The sequence below is a fragment of the Xylocopa sonorina genome, unplaced genomic scaffold, assembly GCF_050948175.1.
Source record: "Xylocopa sonorina isolate GNS202 unplaced genomic scaffold, iyXylSono1_principal scaffold0043, whole genome shotgun sequence".
In the NCBI taxonomy this organism is placed as follows: domain Eukaryota; kingdom Metazoa; phylum Arthropoda; class Insecta; order Hymenoptera; family Apidae; genus Xylocopa; species Xylocopa sonorina.
In genome coordinates, this window is record NW_027490114.1 from 1887551 (window position 1) to 1904417 (window position 16867).

At 40.3% G+C, this 16867-nt stretch overlaps 1 pseudogene; it reads left to right on the forward strand.

Moving 5' to 3' along the window:
* The first annotated feature begins 288 nt into the window (after nucleotides 1–288).
* LOC143432166 (5S ribosomal RNA) lies at nucleotides 289–407 on the forward strand (annotated as a pseudogene).
* The last annotated feature ends 16460 nt before the right edge of the window (nucleotides 408–16867 follow it).

Genomic DNA, 16867 nt, shown 5'->3' on the forward strand with positions numbered 1-16867 from the left:
TCATGTAGCCAGATTTCCGCTGGGCCTGATACCTGTATCGGGTGACCAAAGGTAGCTTGACCATTGCAGTGGTCCCTTTGGAAATCCCCGGTTTATGGCTTCCGCATGTGGCATCGAGACCGCTGGAAAAAGTTTATTATCGCATACACGGAAAATGTTAAAAACTCAAAACGGTTCCTCAAAAATGGCTTGATTGCTGCGCATACCATAAAATGTGCTAGTTGTTTTTAGTGGAAGACCTTCTATTGTGTTCTACTGCTAGCCGCTACAGTCTGTTGTTTCGTTTTCGTCAATGATCATATCACGTATGACTCACCGGTTCTCGTCCGATCACCGAAGTTAAGATGCGTTGGGCGTGGATAGAACTTAGATGGCTGACCGCTTGGGAACTCCACGTTTTGTTCGCTTACATCCTTTTTTTTGCCGTTTCTATCTTCTTTGTCACTTCTGCGTTTCATTTTCCGTCCACTTCTCTCGAATTTCGCGATCGAAGGGTGAAAGGGGGTTAGAAACGCTCGCTGTGTCGACTATAAAACGAGACACCAGCGAGGGCTCGGCAATTTTATTTCTTGCATCGTCAGGTACCTAACTGAACAAGGGAGCAATCCTGCCATGACCCACTCGAATTCACGAGGACCTTACAAGTGCGGTTCGTCTTAGTAGTAAATATGGAGAACTGAATGCGAATGAGAAAGAATGCGAAATTACTATACAGTTTTTGTTTTACGTAATAAAACAAACAAAACGGTCGAATTCTCTTTAGCTGATTTACTAAACCAGACATAACCTTTTCACATAGCAACAAGTACAGACCACGCGGTCGACTAACCTTCTCAGTATAATCGATAGCGATGCAGCACAAACAAACAGTAATCCCGCAGGGAATCAGTTGCTAAGTGGAATAAGAAACGTTTATAAACAAGGGTTAGAAAACTCTCTATAGAGGAAGTGGTCCAGAGAACCTGAAATGATGCAGCAGGAACGCAAAAGGCTATTATCATATAGAATAGAGACTGTGAATAGGTTCACAGTGCTTACAGAAAGGAGAATATGGAAACAGATGTTACAACAAACAGCAAACAAAACGAAACAAAAGGTAATTATAAAAACATTGCAAGGAAACTAGCACCCCCTATGATGCACGGCATAGTAAAGGACCATAAAAAGTTCGTAGAACTAATAAAGAATGTGGTGAGTAACAAATTTTTTATAAAATATCAGAAGGATGCAATTTGCGTGCATCTACAGGATCATACGGATTATGAAACACTAAAACTAGCTTCGAGAGAAAGGAATCTAAGCTTCTATACATACACAAAGAAGGACGAGAAAAAGAAAGCCTATGTCATAAATGGACTATACGAGAACATAGATGAAATCAAAATGGAACTACAAGAAAAGGGTATCGGCGTGGACAATATTAAACAAGATGAAGGGTACTACAGGAGCATTATACATGATCACAGTGCCAGTCAGTATACACATCAAACAACTGCATGCAAGTATACCTCATATTTACAACACAAAAATCACATGGAATAACTATATTGCGGAAAGAAAAATAACACAGTATCACACATGTCAAGAATGGGGATATTCAGCCGTTAACTATTACGCGAAACCGGCATGCATGAAGTGTGCTGCAAAGCACCATATAAGGGAGTTTGAAGATCCACCAACAACACTAGCAAAATGTGTAAACTGCGGTAAGGATCATCCGACCAATGCCACAGCTTGTATTGCATATCAAAATAGAATAACATGGCTGGACAAATCCAAAACGCCAAAGCAAGATAGTAAAAATAAACACATGGAAGAAGATGTTTACAAACCCGATCTAAAATATGCCCCTCATGCATATTTTCCAGAACTGGAAAGAACACAACGAACTAAAACCACATCAACGACACCAATAATACAAATACCAACAACACATAATTATTGGACTCAAAATAGATATGTGGCGGCTACGATTCCGCGTATTTTCTCGTCGTAAATTTTCTAGCCAGATAACAATGCGTTCCCATGACATAGCGCAGGTCTGGTTACCACGGGTTAGCACTTGGCGACCAGGCCGCGCGCTTCCTAAACCCGATATCCGTCTGGTTCGTGTCCATCATCTGCGCCAAGCAATTGTTTCCTTTAAGATTTCGTCGCGACCGAGCGTTCCCCAGTCGCGTACGGTAGATTCTTAACCTTGATTTATTTATGACCAATTTCCGTCCGTTGCGTTTCGTGGAAGCGTTCGCTCTCTCCGTCCGCGCATCCATCCTTTTCATTCTTGGCTTTCCCATCCTTTTCTGTACGCATTTTTAAAGGACGACGTTTTCGCCCTCGCGACAGTTCGGTTACAACAGTTCGGTTAGAACAGTTCGATTAGAACAGTTCGATTAGAACAGTTCGGATAGAACAGTTCGTCTAGAACACTTAGTTCGTCTAGAGCAGTTCGTTTAGAACAACCTTTACATTCGTTGGGAATTGTGAATTCGATTAGAGTTTTAGTAGAGTCGCGTAGCGACGTGAAGGAATCATGGCCATAGCACCGCCCCCACTATAAAGAACTTGTTATACTACTATTGTTATTGTTGTTGTTATATTAAAATTGAAAGCAAAAGGTTGAGTATCATCCTTACTCCCGGTACATCGCCCTCAGATAAAACAACATAATAGAATGTTATCAAACAGATAAGGAGGAGAGTGTTTGTTGCTTCGCTGCCGTCAACGATCATACCACGTAAGTCCAGTCCCAACTCTCGTAGGGTACAGTCATCCCTAGCGACCGACCGGAAAATTACCTCCGACCGCACGGAAAATCTCGCCATAAATGCTGGCGAAATCTGCGAATCCACAATACTCACGTCAAACAAATTATACAACAAGCGTTCCCAGTGACAGTACCGCATAAACCTGACAAAACAGGGAACGCAAACGCAAAATGTGGGACCTCAGTTCCGCGAGCTGCTAACCATGAGAAAATCGACTGTCGCAGCCAAAAACAAGAACATCATCCCACCGAACTAAGCATAAGAAATCATGAAACAAGTAATACAAGCCTCCCTAACTCCCAAAGTACGCCGTAAAAAACGCCCAAGAGCTGAAACCGAATCTGAAATGGGCATTGACATCGAACTCCTTTGCGCTGTTATTGAATGTCCTGAAATCGCTGCCGAAACTCGCGTCCAAGGAAAAACCTCCGCCAATAATTCTCAATGGAACCCCAGCTGGCATCAACCTATTCATCAGCAAATTGAAAAAAATAACGAAAAAGTTCCAGCTAAAGAATATCGGCAGAGCCACCCAGATCCATATCACAAACCCCAAGAACCACCAGCACGTCAGAGCAATGCTCAAACTCAAAAACATAGAATTCCACACATACGGACTCAAATCAGACTTCAGAGGAAATACGTATTCAGATGTCTCACATCCACCTTTTAGCCATGCGACATACAAAAAGACATCGAGCACCAAACTAACAAGCAGATCACAATCCATCAAATAACCAAAACACTCGATGATGACAGAAAAAAGTAGCTCCTATTATTTATGGGCGTTAATCACCCAGTGCTACAGACCCAGCGTGCATTGCAACTTGAAACAAAGGTGCGTCAGATGCGGAAAAGACCACGCCGCAAAGCATTGCGAGCGCACAAATACGCAAGTTAGATGCGCAAACTGCAATCAGCAACACGTTGCTAGCTACAGGCAATGACCAACGAGGAAAAACTACGTGGAAAAAAGACCATAAGAGTCACTGGCGCATATAACCTCACAATCGTCAACAATACTGGCGTACCAGTTCCATCCCAACAATACCGGAGTAGGACGGACGACCTCTCCTACGCGGAAGCAACCAGGACCCGGATTGTGCACCACTCATCAGCCAATCAACCTTCTACCGGTCATAAACCCTCCGAAGGCAACCAGGTAGAACCCCCGACGACCATCTCTTGGACACCCATCGGAACTCCTAGAACTTTATTAGGAACTGAACAGCCTGAATATCGCCCAGATCATCTCTGAAATTAAAGCGTTCATCAGGGAGTAGAAGTGTGGCGGCACTTGCCACCAGAGGGACAGCACCGTTTACACTTTTCTGAAAGTCCTCGATGACCCATCCTTTCCAATATATAGAAGTTCTGACCTGTCCCTAATATCCCAGCGTCTTAAGGCAGGGCCTGCTAGGTAGCCTTACTGATGAGTCCACTAGCAGGCCCAGGACGATACGTTCTTCCCCTCTCTTTTCCTTCCTTCTTTCTTCCTCCATTTTTACAGCAAACCGAAGCAACGCCGCTTCAGAAGTAAGCCAACTCAGATACCGACAAAGCAAAGGCAATCCTAAAATACAGACACATATTTGAACAAAATGATTCCTAACCGAACCCAACCACCTACCCTCATGATTTACAATGTACAATACCCCCGATTGTCCCCCCGATTGGCATTGTCCCCGACGATGACAGGGATATGGTCGTAGAAGAATTCGTTAAGACGGCGAGCCTTGTCGATATAAGCAAATATACTGTAGCGAAACCTTCTGTCAGTAACTTCGATGTCGGCATGCAAAAGAATTGAGTGCGCATGCGCGCCATAGCATATAAAATTCCAGTTCGCAGAGTCATCTGGATTTCAGTTTCACTTGCATTTTTTTACCCTCTATCTACCCAACTTATTTTTACATACACACATATATCTTATAGCATATTTATTTCTTTATTTATTTATTTATATTGTGACGTGGTGATGTCAGAAGACTGGACCCCCCCTTTTGTTAGCTTTAGCTCGCTGATCACCACCCGTGGGAGGAGCGCGACACGGACCATCAGGATAGCAGTATTTACGAAAGGCGTAAAATATGCGTTGTGAGGGCCTTTCCCCTTCCCCCCCTCTTTTCTCTCTCTCTATTTTATGGTTTCGTCTGACAAGATGGAAGAAGGAACGACCATGGAAAAGATGTCCTTCTGGCGAACTATCAGACCGCGGGTTTATGAAAGGGCTGACTGACTGTGAAGTCATGAGGGGCTCGACGGTGGAAGAGTCAAAAACTTGATCAATTAAGGAGACCCCTCAACCCGAGGAACACTAGAATAGGCTCTGCAATGATGTGTCCTAGACCGAATGGCCCAAATGTGGCACGCATCGAAGAGACGCTGAGAAAGATGAAGTTAACACTCAATTGCCACGAGTCGGTGTCCTAGACCAAATAGCTCTTATGTGGCAAGCGTCCGATGAACGTCATAAACATCCCACTCCCGCTAACGGCATATGAGGAACATAGTTCGAAGTAGGGACATACAAATCGTCGAAGACTGAAAATTAGCGATGATCTAAATACACAAAAGGCCTCGCTCTGTAATACCAGAAAAACGAGACCCTAACACGTATATCTCTGCTCACTGTAGAAACAGTGCATAGCTGCATAGCTTCACTGCCAACTGCTTGCGTCGAGCGATTCTCCTCCCTTGTATTAGGATTCACAGTCTTCTGAACGAGAAATACATCGTTCAAAAAATCCAGTCGAAATTTGCTACGACCGACAATTCCTCAGTCGGTCAAAGTCCTTCTTTCATGAAATAAAAAGACCAGGGTCAGAGTGAGCGTGCACGCGTGCATGTAGTGAGTTCGCCTCCCCGAGTTTCCCCGTGGATGCTCCGTCGGTTAGGACACGTCCCTGGAGGCGGAGTAACTGAAGGACTCACCCGCGGAAAAGGCACCGTAGCACATCTGGATTTTTCTATCGCCCGTTGCAGTGCCACGGTGTAAACTGGGAGGTAGAGGACAAGCCAATTGGCATATACCCGTATCGGTGAGGTGGCAAGTCGGACACCGTCCGGGTGCTAGACTAATGATAAATCCCGATACATTATATTAAAGATATGTTTCCCGTTCCCCGCGCTTAATTTGTAACCTCTTTGTCAAACTCCCTTTGCGGATTGTAACGGATTTCCGTCACAAAAATTTGGCGCCCAATTTGGGCCCTGAGAATTTTCGACAAGAAAGTGCTCGCCTCAACGGGACACAACCGGTATTAGAGATTTGAACTGTAACGTTCGAGAGTTCTGTTTACGGGTCGTAGTGACCCATTGGGAACGTTACCATTTTTCTTTGTTCGAGCGAGGATCACCACATGCGTTATCGCTCCGGCGTATAATATTTCAAGGCCGCTACTGTTGACTGCCGGTTGCCAGGTCGGATTCACAGGAATTGAAGATTCAAAATTTGTCTTCCTGTTAACACTTTGACTGCTACGCCAAAATCATGTTCTGTTCGGGACGCCACGGGAGTCCTTTTATTATTTACAGCATATAATGGCAAAATAAAAATTAATTGATTGCAATATTCGTTTAGTAGGAACTCTAAGAAAAGATAGAAAGGGAATACCTGTCGACGTCAAATTTAAAAAATTGAAACAAGGTGAACTTATCGTTATGCAAAATAAGAAGGGGATTATGGTCCTCAAGTGGAAAGACAAAAGAGACATTTTTATGCTTTCAACGAAACATTTGGCCGAAATGGTAGAGGTCCGCAAAAAAAAAATTATGTTTGTGATAAACCAGTAGTAGGTGTAGACTACAACAAAGGAAAATGTACTGTAAATTTATCAGATCAAATAATAGCGTATTCTACACCACATAGAGGAACCCTCAAGTGGTACATAAAATTAGCTTTAGAGTTATTATTGAATACATCAGTCTCGAACGCGCCGATACTCTATAAACTCGCAACGAAAACAAAAATCAAGGTACCAGAATTTAGAATGGCACTCGCAATGTACCTTACACAGTGTCATTCACCAACACTGTTAAATACACCTGTTCGACGAAGATTGCTGCACGAAATGCAGAAGAAAGACGGGCAATCGTACCTGGAACGAAAATTTTGCAAAGAGTGTTATAAAGAAAAAGTCACACTGTTAGGATCAAAAATTGCTAAAAATCGGACCAGAAAGGTGACCACCTACTGTCCAGATTGCGCTGATTGACGCCACATTTGTGTTTAAAGTATTTTAACAAAGTGCACCGTTAGATGCAAGACTAGTTCTAATGTTTTCTTTTATTGATGTTCTAATAAAAATTTTCAATTGTTCAATAAGGCACTTTTTATTTCAAAGTATCTTCTATATATCGGCCATATTCAAAATGCACTAACAGTCAATTCTCATTCATTTTTTACAATTGTAAACAGTCGAAGCGCTCCGGCCACCAATGACAACCGTGGCGTCACAAGAAATATCGTGGCCGGTCATATATGACCAACATGGCAGTCAAAGTGTTAACCTTCTTGGGCCATTTCAGTGAGAGTAGTTCTGGCTTCCTTTTCATTTTAAGACATGACACCGACATCCGTGGAGTCTCTGAAACACCTTTAGGCACTAAGAAAATACAAAGACACCGCCGAATATATTAAACTAAAGTTAAACGGACTCACAGCCCAAGTGTGAGTAATTGGTTGTAGGGGAGCAGCAGTGCCAAAATATAGAGTGATGGGTATGAAATCCTGTATGAAATGATGTTTATCCTGGACATATGGACCATGGCAACTTTTCAAAGATATTAAAAGCGATGAAACTAACTGACTCGTCGTATGGTCAGTCACTACACGGTAATGGTAGGCTATTGACTAGGGAAGTTCTCATTGCCATTAACTATCAAGGGACTACTGACATCCTGGATACTGACCACACCTTAAGACAGTATATTGAACTTAATGACCAATGGTATGATGAGTGCCTATATCAGATAGATTTATGGAGATTGGGACAGTCAGGGGGGATTTACTTCACGTGTAGACCAAAGAACGAACCGAAGAAAAAGAAGACGCAGAAAACGACGATTACTTGTGGGCAAGAATTTACAAGAGCTGGAAGAGTTAAATGATGAGGGTCACAGATTTAATCTATTTTCGGATGCAAGGAGTCGCCTGTTACACTACATACTGTTGGGTGATCTAATTATCAAGGCTAATAAAACAAAGATATATAAGGGAACTGTCAACGGAACATCGGTTACAAGACAAGGCAATGTACTTAGGGCGTTATGGAACCGACATTTAGTCAACCACAAGCGAGTAATTACGGATGATATTGCTCATCGGTTTGGGATGAGTTACAAGGAAATTAAAGTCCTGGAATTGAGTAAAGAAGTAAAAGCGATTTGCCTTGATTACAGCGGATGGGATTCCAGTGTTACCATAGAGGAACGGATGGCTGAGGCCTATTGGTTGGCAGGTTTTTACCCAGAAGATATTCAACCCGCCATAATACAGAGTTTCAAGGAGATTACATACCCAACTGTGACAGACGATGTCGGTAATGTTTGGTTACGTGGAAGTTAGCGTGGCTCAAGAGAGTTAGTAACATCAGTAGGCAACACTAAGCTAGTAGTTTGCAACACTTTGGTGGCGATAGCTGATGCAATTGGTTTGACAATAGAAGAATTGGTTGAGACAATGGGTGAATTGACCTATGAATTATCTGGGAGAATGCCAGGCCAAACCAAGGTCATTGAGCTGACTATGTTGAGTCAGTTGTCTGACGGAGACGATACAATAATCATCGGGCCTGCTAGACTTATAGACCTCATAGAAGCTGGTATAGAAAAGCCCTTGAGAAGGCAGAGAAAAAGCGTTAGATCGGGCGAAAAAAGTGGTGTGAACAAGACAAAAAAGTTCTCAGGATTAGAATTTTGTAGCCACAATTACTCACTGGTTCTTACAGGACTGAACAATATGCCTGTTAGGGCTGGTTAGTTGAACTAGAGATTGCGATCAGATGAACATACACGTGCATGGTTTCTTCCAAGTCGGCCTGTATCTAATATCTTTAGAAAAATGAAACTAACATTAAAAACCAATACAGAAATCTAGAAACTAGAAGATGAAGAATGTGTACTCATCACCTGGTCGAAGGTAGTGGGGCAATGTAACGGGAGTAAGGAATCACCCTCAACCTTTTTGCTCTCAATTTAATATAAAACAGTCAACAATAGCGAAACAACAAGTCTTTAAATATTGGGGGCGGTGCTATGGCCACGATTCCTTTCACGTCGCTACGTGACTCTAATGAAACTCTAATCGACCTCACAATTCTAAACGAATATGGAGGTTGTTCTAAATGAACGGTTCTAGACGAACCGGGTGTTCTAGCCGAACTGTTCTAACCGAACTATTCTGACCGAATCGTTCTAACCGAACTATCGCGAGGACGAAAATGTCGTCCCTTAAAAATGCGTATAGAAGAGGATGGGAAATCCCAGAATGAAAAGGATAGATGCACGGACGAGGAGAGTGAACGTTTCCACGAAACGCAACGGACGGAAATTGGTCATAAATAAACCAAGGTTAAGGATCTGCCGTACGCGACTGGGCAACGCTCAGTCGCGACGAAATCTTAAAGGAAACAATTGCTTGGCCCAGATGATGGACACAAACCAGACGGGTATCGGGTTTAGGAAATGCGCGGGTCTGGTCGCCAAGTGCTAACCCGCGGTGACCAGACCTGCGCTGTGTCGTGGGAACGCATTGTTATCTCTTTAGAAAATTTTAGGAGTAGGAAATACTCGGAATCATAGCTGTCACAATAGTATCATATTTATTATTATACCCACATATAAGGCCGGATAGACATAGCCTTAGCGACGGGACAGAGCGGAGCGAGCACTCCTTGTCGAGCGAGACCACGTTGTTATCCTTATTAGTACCCGTAAGTATCCGACTTCCTATTCCCGTCCCTGTTATCGGGCCGCGCAAGGAATAATTAGGGTAATTGAAAAAACAAAGATCAGTATCGAGATAGTTATTGAGTTGGAGCAAGACACGCAATACGTGTTTAAATCATCCCGTGTGCCGATGCTCCATGAAACGCTGTACATCTAACCGTTTCTTTGTTCCCTTTCCTGGTTGTCCCTTCTTTTCGGTCCACTATCCCGATGCGATACTGAATGAGTGCAAGTGTGAGTGCTTGTTCAGGTTGACTAAGAGACAACATTTGGCACCTTCTTTTATGCTAAAGAAGCCGTGACGTCAGTATCCCGCGGGTCGTAATTGCGTACTCGACTAGCTGTGGCCGAGATAAGGAGCCCTTCGAAGTTACGAGATTCATCCATTCTCGTAATTTTCAGATTCGCGTAGTCCCTTTTGACTGCTACACTTCGTGTAGCTAGCGTCCTCGCGTTTTGAGTTACTTCGTAGCTTTGAAGTCCTCCCAATAAGCCGACTATTTTGTGTCTGCGAACACACCCAAACTTGTACGTAGACGAGTATCTCATAGCGAGAGATCGAGTTATATTGAAATCCGTTTTAACCGATACTGTGTTCGCGTAGTTAATCCCTCCCCGAGCTCCCCGGGCGAGGATACGCCGGAACTTCGTCATAACATTCATATGATTTTTAACAAATAATGAAACATGATTAGCATTACTTTATTCTTTCTTTATTTCGTAATCTGATTTTTGTAAATACCATTTGAAATTTTGGTTTTTATGAGCTTTTTTCTCAAACCTTAGAAAATTCGTCAAATTGACCCGGTAATCTTCGCATAAGTATGAAGCTTTTTTGCAATATTGTACCAAATGTATCATTAGCTCTTAATATATTATAGAATATTAATTGTAGGACTAACTTGGCGCTCGGCGGACGCGCGTGCCTGCCACTGAACGTCCCATCCTTTCCATGGGATCGTTCTACTCAGCTTATAAAATTTCTACTCAGCTTATAAAATTTCTTTCAAAATTGAATATTCATAGATAAGAAATTTCAAAAAAAAAAAATTCAAAGAGTAGGAAAGTAATTCAAAAACATTAAATACTATTGACCTATACTCTTATGCATTGACAACAATATTACAGGAAAAAGAAGAAATAATTTATACTAATAAAGTTACTACCAAAACTTGTTGATTCATCGGCTTTTGGTTTTCATTAACTTGACCATTCTTGATTTCCGCCAAGATCATTGAGGATTCAAAAGTAAATATGTACGTACTGTGAATAGAAACTAATATAAATTGTAGTAAAAAATATGTAATGCAATAATTGTAAAATACAATAAACTCACAAGTTTAATTAATATTTCCTGTGTGATATGATATAACAGATCACGATACATATTTTTAAAATGATAGTATTTTTTAGGTACATATGTGTATGGTGTCTTTAAAACTCGATCAATATTGATCGTAAATAAGCAAAAGATCGACCATCTAAAATCCATCGATGATACTAAATATGATTAGAATTAAACCAATATTTTTCAATTTAAAATCAATAACTCTGTTTATGCTTCACGATTTTGCGATTCGAAATTACAGAGTGCATTATGAACATATATGCACTCTCCCGAAATAATACCAATTTATAGACAATCTTTAAAAATAAATCGTAACGCTCTGGAATCACAAAATCGTTTTTTTCATCAGAACGAAACACATTTTTTAAGGTAGAACGCTGTTACTGCAAGAAGATATACTACACAATTATTTAGAAACAGGACATGCTCTTCGCAAAAACATACATTTGCTGCCACACCGATAAGTTTTCGTTATCTAATAAAAGTGAAAGCAATAATTTATTTGGTTCATATTCAAATGCTACGACCAATATACTGCATCCAGATAATTCCGGGATCGAAGAAAAATGTCTGCCTACGATATTTTCTTCCTTAGAATTTATTCTTCAAAATTTTTTCGTTACAGTCTTCATTTACTGTAAATAACCTTTTACTGTAAATAACCGATCTTCTGATATCCTATCTTGCGTCTCACATTTTCAAATGGAACAACGAAAAATCACCTAAGCATCTTCCAATTAGTACGAAAATTGTTCTCTGGATTAACATAGTACGTGTAGATAGCACTGTACGTGACAACTACTGGCTTGTGGCTATGTAAATGTAACTGCTAGCCAGCTTCAGAATTCTTTGTTGCGCATTAAGCGTCGCTTGTTTAATTTTCACAGCAGAAATAGGCTTTGATGCGATTTTCTTTTCCTTACATTTTTTGTCATTAGCACTGAAGTATTACAATACTTTCCAAACGTGTATTGTTTGTTATGATCGTTGGTGATGTTAATCTTTTCAAAGGGATACCATTTTATCACTATGCTCAAGACTCCACTGACAATTCGTGTAGGATTGCAGGTATCTTGTTAAACTTCCTATCCGGATTCGCAATAAGGAGAACAGAACTTCGCCTTGGACACCATCAGATGTCATTAGTTAGACCGAGCAGTCAAGAAAGAGTGGTTAATGTGGCCCAATATGGAATTTATGATTGCCATTATATCCCCTATGACAGTATTAGCTTTTCACCAGAAAAGAGAGACTCAGTGACCCACTTTTTTGGTCCGTTAACTACTTTCTTATGTTACCTGATATCAGATAGACAGAGTTTCATACGGTAAGTGCGCTTAGTAAGCGCTTCGTACTTCAGTTCCATGCAACAGGAAGGGGCTTCATAGTGTCTACGAGTCGAAGTAACGGAGTTCTAACGCTTCATGCAATGCCATGGTGCATCTTTTTCCATCGTTTCAGAGTAAGTAAGCTGTAATCTTCTATGCATAGCATTATGCTTATCTGCTCTTACATTTCAGAACAGTGTGGATTCTTCAGTTCCATACAACAGGATGGCGCTTCATAGCGTCTGCGTGTTAAAGCAATGGAGTTCTAATGCATCAAGGAACGCGATGGCGCACCTCATTTGAATGTATCAAAGTAAGGAAGCTGTAATCTTTGATTCATAGCATTATGCTTATTTGCTTCTACACATAAGAGGAATGTGAATTCTAGAGTTCTATGCATCAGGAGGTGACGTCATTTTGTCTGCGTGTTAAATGCAATGGAGATCTAATGCTCCATGCAAAGCGATGGCGCATCACATTTCAACGTTTCACATTAAGTAAGCAGTAATCCTCTGTACATAGCACTATGTTTATCTGCTTCTGCGCTTAGAAAGAATACGAAATATATAGTTCCATGCAACGGGATAGCGCAGCAAAGTGTCTACGTGTCAGAGCATTAAAGTTCCAATGCTTCACGCATGGCGATGACGCATCTCATTTCAACGTCACAAAGTAAGTAAGCTATATCTTCTGCAGAATGTATTTTAAGAAGACTTTTGGTTTTAAAGTCCTTATTGCTCTTTTATGTTATATCTTCTTCACTTCCAACTGTATACTACCCAAGAGGACACGGTTAAGGGTGAACGTGTCCTCTTGGAGAAGTTTTTCCCACTTCCGTGTGTGCCGTTTCCCACACGCACTTGTGTCTGGTCTATGTCACTCACTCAAGACGAGCAGGCAATTCTGTAAACTAGAGCCCAAAAGCCTACAATTCGGCCAATCCTGACCATAGTGGCCGTCCTCGGTCTCTTACATATAACTTCTTTTCGAATATATACAAAGTACCTATCCATATTAATATATACAACGTACCTATCCTTAATAATATATACAAAAATACCTATCCATAATTATTAACAAACATACAAAATAAAATTATAGCTACATCTATAACCAGACTATTTACATTGAAGATCCAAAAGGAAAGACAATGAATAAATAAATTAACTTGCGAAAAAATCAAGCTCATAAGGAACATGAAAAAAATAAAAACAATAAACTAATGTATATCCTAACCTAATATCTAATTATTAAAATTAGCGTCGTTTTCTAATATTAAATAGCACACGTATCTGTGCCCACGCAACTATTATTCTAATATACTGATATACAAACTAATAACACATTAACATACCACTATACATATGTTTACCTACAACACACAAATATGGTTACTATCTTAAAATATATAATCTTACTTAACCGCTTTCTAAAATATGTATTAAAACAACTATGATTTAGGTGTTAACCTCCTAGTTCGCCTGAATCCATGACTTCATCTGGTCTTGTCCTACGATTTCTGTAAATGGTACGCGGGTTAGCTGGAATCCTTCTACGTCTGTTACGATATATCTATCCCTATCTAATATTTTCTTTATACTATAGGGGCCCTTAAATTTCGGTATTAGCTTTTTGTTTATTCCCAGTGTCGAATCTACATTACGAATTACTACGTAATCTCCAACTCTATATTCGGTTGCTTTTTTATGCTTATGTTATATGTGCGTTCATTTGCTAGCTGTGAGTTTGCAATGTTCATCGCCGCCTCTCTTCGTACGGGTTGAGGATCCCTATGTGCTTCCCCTTCGACTTCTAGGTTCGCTCGTAGGTTGTCTGGCACGTTGCCGTTCTGAATTATAACGAATAGTAATTCCGAGAGGCATTTGCCCGTCGATCGGCAGATCGTGTTGTTTAAAGCATACTCTACTTTCCCTACGACCCGGTCCCATTTCCCAGGTGTTTCCGATGATTTTGCTAGGATTGGAGTAATAATTCTGTTATCTCGCTCAACCTGTCCTTTTGCCCGCGGAGTTCCTACTGCAAGTAGCACGTGCTCTACTCGGTTGTTTTCCATGAACTCTTTGAATGCACTCGACGTAAATGTTATTCCCCTATCACTAATCAGTCGTCTGGGTGTAATGTATGTTCTGAAGTATTTTATTAAAAATTCTATCGCTTCCTCTGATTTTGTAGTTTTGCAAAGATATAATCTAACAAATTTCGTAAATCCGTCTATGATAACTAATATAAATTTATAGTTTCTGTCGCTCTTTTCCAAGGGACCATAGTGGTCGACATGGATCGTTTGTACCGGCAAGTCACCCTTTTGCAGGATATGTAAGTTACCTTCCTGTTTGTCACTAAGTGGAGAAAAATTCGATATATTTTAAGCAATTTCCAATGTACTGTCGGACTTTCTGCCGCATTTTCGGAAACTAATACACCCTGGTTATATATTCTACTACTTTATCGACTCCTATGTGTCTTAAATTGTCATGACATGTTCTAATTATATTATTTTCTAAGCAAGCCGGTACATAAGATAATAACTTGTTGTTTCCTATTCTCTTGTAGACTAACCCATCCCTTAATTCGTAATAATTATCTTCGCTTATTTCTAATCGGTTTCGCAGTTCACGAATAGTCTGATCTTGGTATTGTTTATTTGAGAGCGTTTGTTCTGTGTCTGATTTTAGTATCAGCATCGCGTTATAGCGACTTAATGTGTCTACGTGCAATATCTTAGTTCCGCTTCTATGTTCGATTTTATAATCATAATCTTGCAAAGACATTGCCCAACGTGATATTCGCGGATTAACATTTTGTTTGCTGAGTGTTAATCTAAATCTATCGCAGTCAGTTATTATTTTAAGTGGGATACCGGATAACTAAATATGGAATCCTTTAATTACGTAAACTACTGCTAAACATTCAAGTTCGAAGCTGTGGTATTTTCCTTCTTGCGTCGCCGTTCTTTTACTAAAATAAAATACTAGTTTAAAAACCTTATTTGGCTGTTTCTACAGCAAAATTGCACCGAATCCACTACTACTCGCATCATAATGCAGTTCTGTTTCCAACTTCGGTGAATAAATTGCTAACACCGGATCCTTTGTCAAACATTGTTTTAACGCGACGAGTGCTTGGTTCTCCTCTGGCCCAACAGGAAAAACGGTAATTTTTCTTAAAAGATTACTGTACTAAGGTAAATCACATATTGGTCTTGCAGTAATTGATTAATCCTTAATAAATTTCCGGAAATAGCTTCCTAAACCTATAAAGCGTTGCGCTTCATTAGCGTTTTTGGATACCAGGTAATCTACAATGGAATCGATGTTTTCCTTTGCTGGTGATATGCTGTTATTACTAATTGAGTATCCTAAATAAACAATCTGTTGGAATAAAAACGAAAATTTATCTAATCTAAATTACAAATTATGCTGGTTTGCTAGTCTCAATACCTCTTTCAAAATATCCAGATGTTCGTTAACAGTTTCTGTTGCTATTAAAATGTCGTCAAGGTACAATAAAATTTTATTCTGTGTTATTAAGTCATTGAAAATTTCGTTCAGATATCTTTAGAAAATATGGAGTCCGTTGGTTAAGCCAAATGGCATCTTCAGGTATTCATAAAGGTGTCGTAAATTACGTGTATTTAATAAATGATTCCGAGACTTTCACGTGGTGGAATCCGTTTGTTTGATCTAATTTTGAAAAATATAATTTATCTCTAAGCTGATCTATATAGTCATTGATTAGTGATACCGGAAAATTGTTTCTAATTGTATTTTTATTTATCTCGCCATAATCTACGCAAAGTTGAATTTCTACGGTTTTCTTCCTTACTAATACTATTGGGCTGGCACATGGCGTGTTACTCGGTCAGACGATGCTCTCCTTCAACAAATCATCTAAAAGTGTCCGCAATTTTTCTTTGTCCGGAGAAGCTAATTTCCGTGGTCTAAAACTAATTGGCTTATACATTTTTAATGCAATTACGGCCTCGATTGAACATGGACTGTGCCCTTCCCTGTTTATTTCATTGCAGCTATTTTGATTTATTTGTTTTATTGTATTAGCACTATCGCTGTCTACTACGCTGTCTAAGGATCAGTCTGCAGTTCGTATTTCGCCTGAAGTTGGGTTTCCCAGATATTCTACTTGTAGTATTTGTCTAATAACAGTCTCCATCCCTGAGTCGCAGCGCTCATTTTCTTTTACTCTAACCTCTACCGACTGTTCCCCGAATACTATCGAGATTGTTGGTGAATGAATAAAATCTCGGCCTAATAATGCAATAATGCGGCATAGATCATTCTTGAGTCCGGTACAACGTGAAATTTTATCGCTACCCTTGTCTTATCTATGCAAATAACGGTTGTCATTGCGCCTACTATATTTACTACGGAATTGTTGATACCGTAATATTTCTTTAGTTTGACCGGTTCTAATTGAAAGGAGGAGCAGCAGGAGGG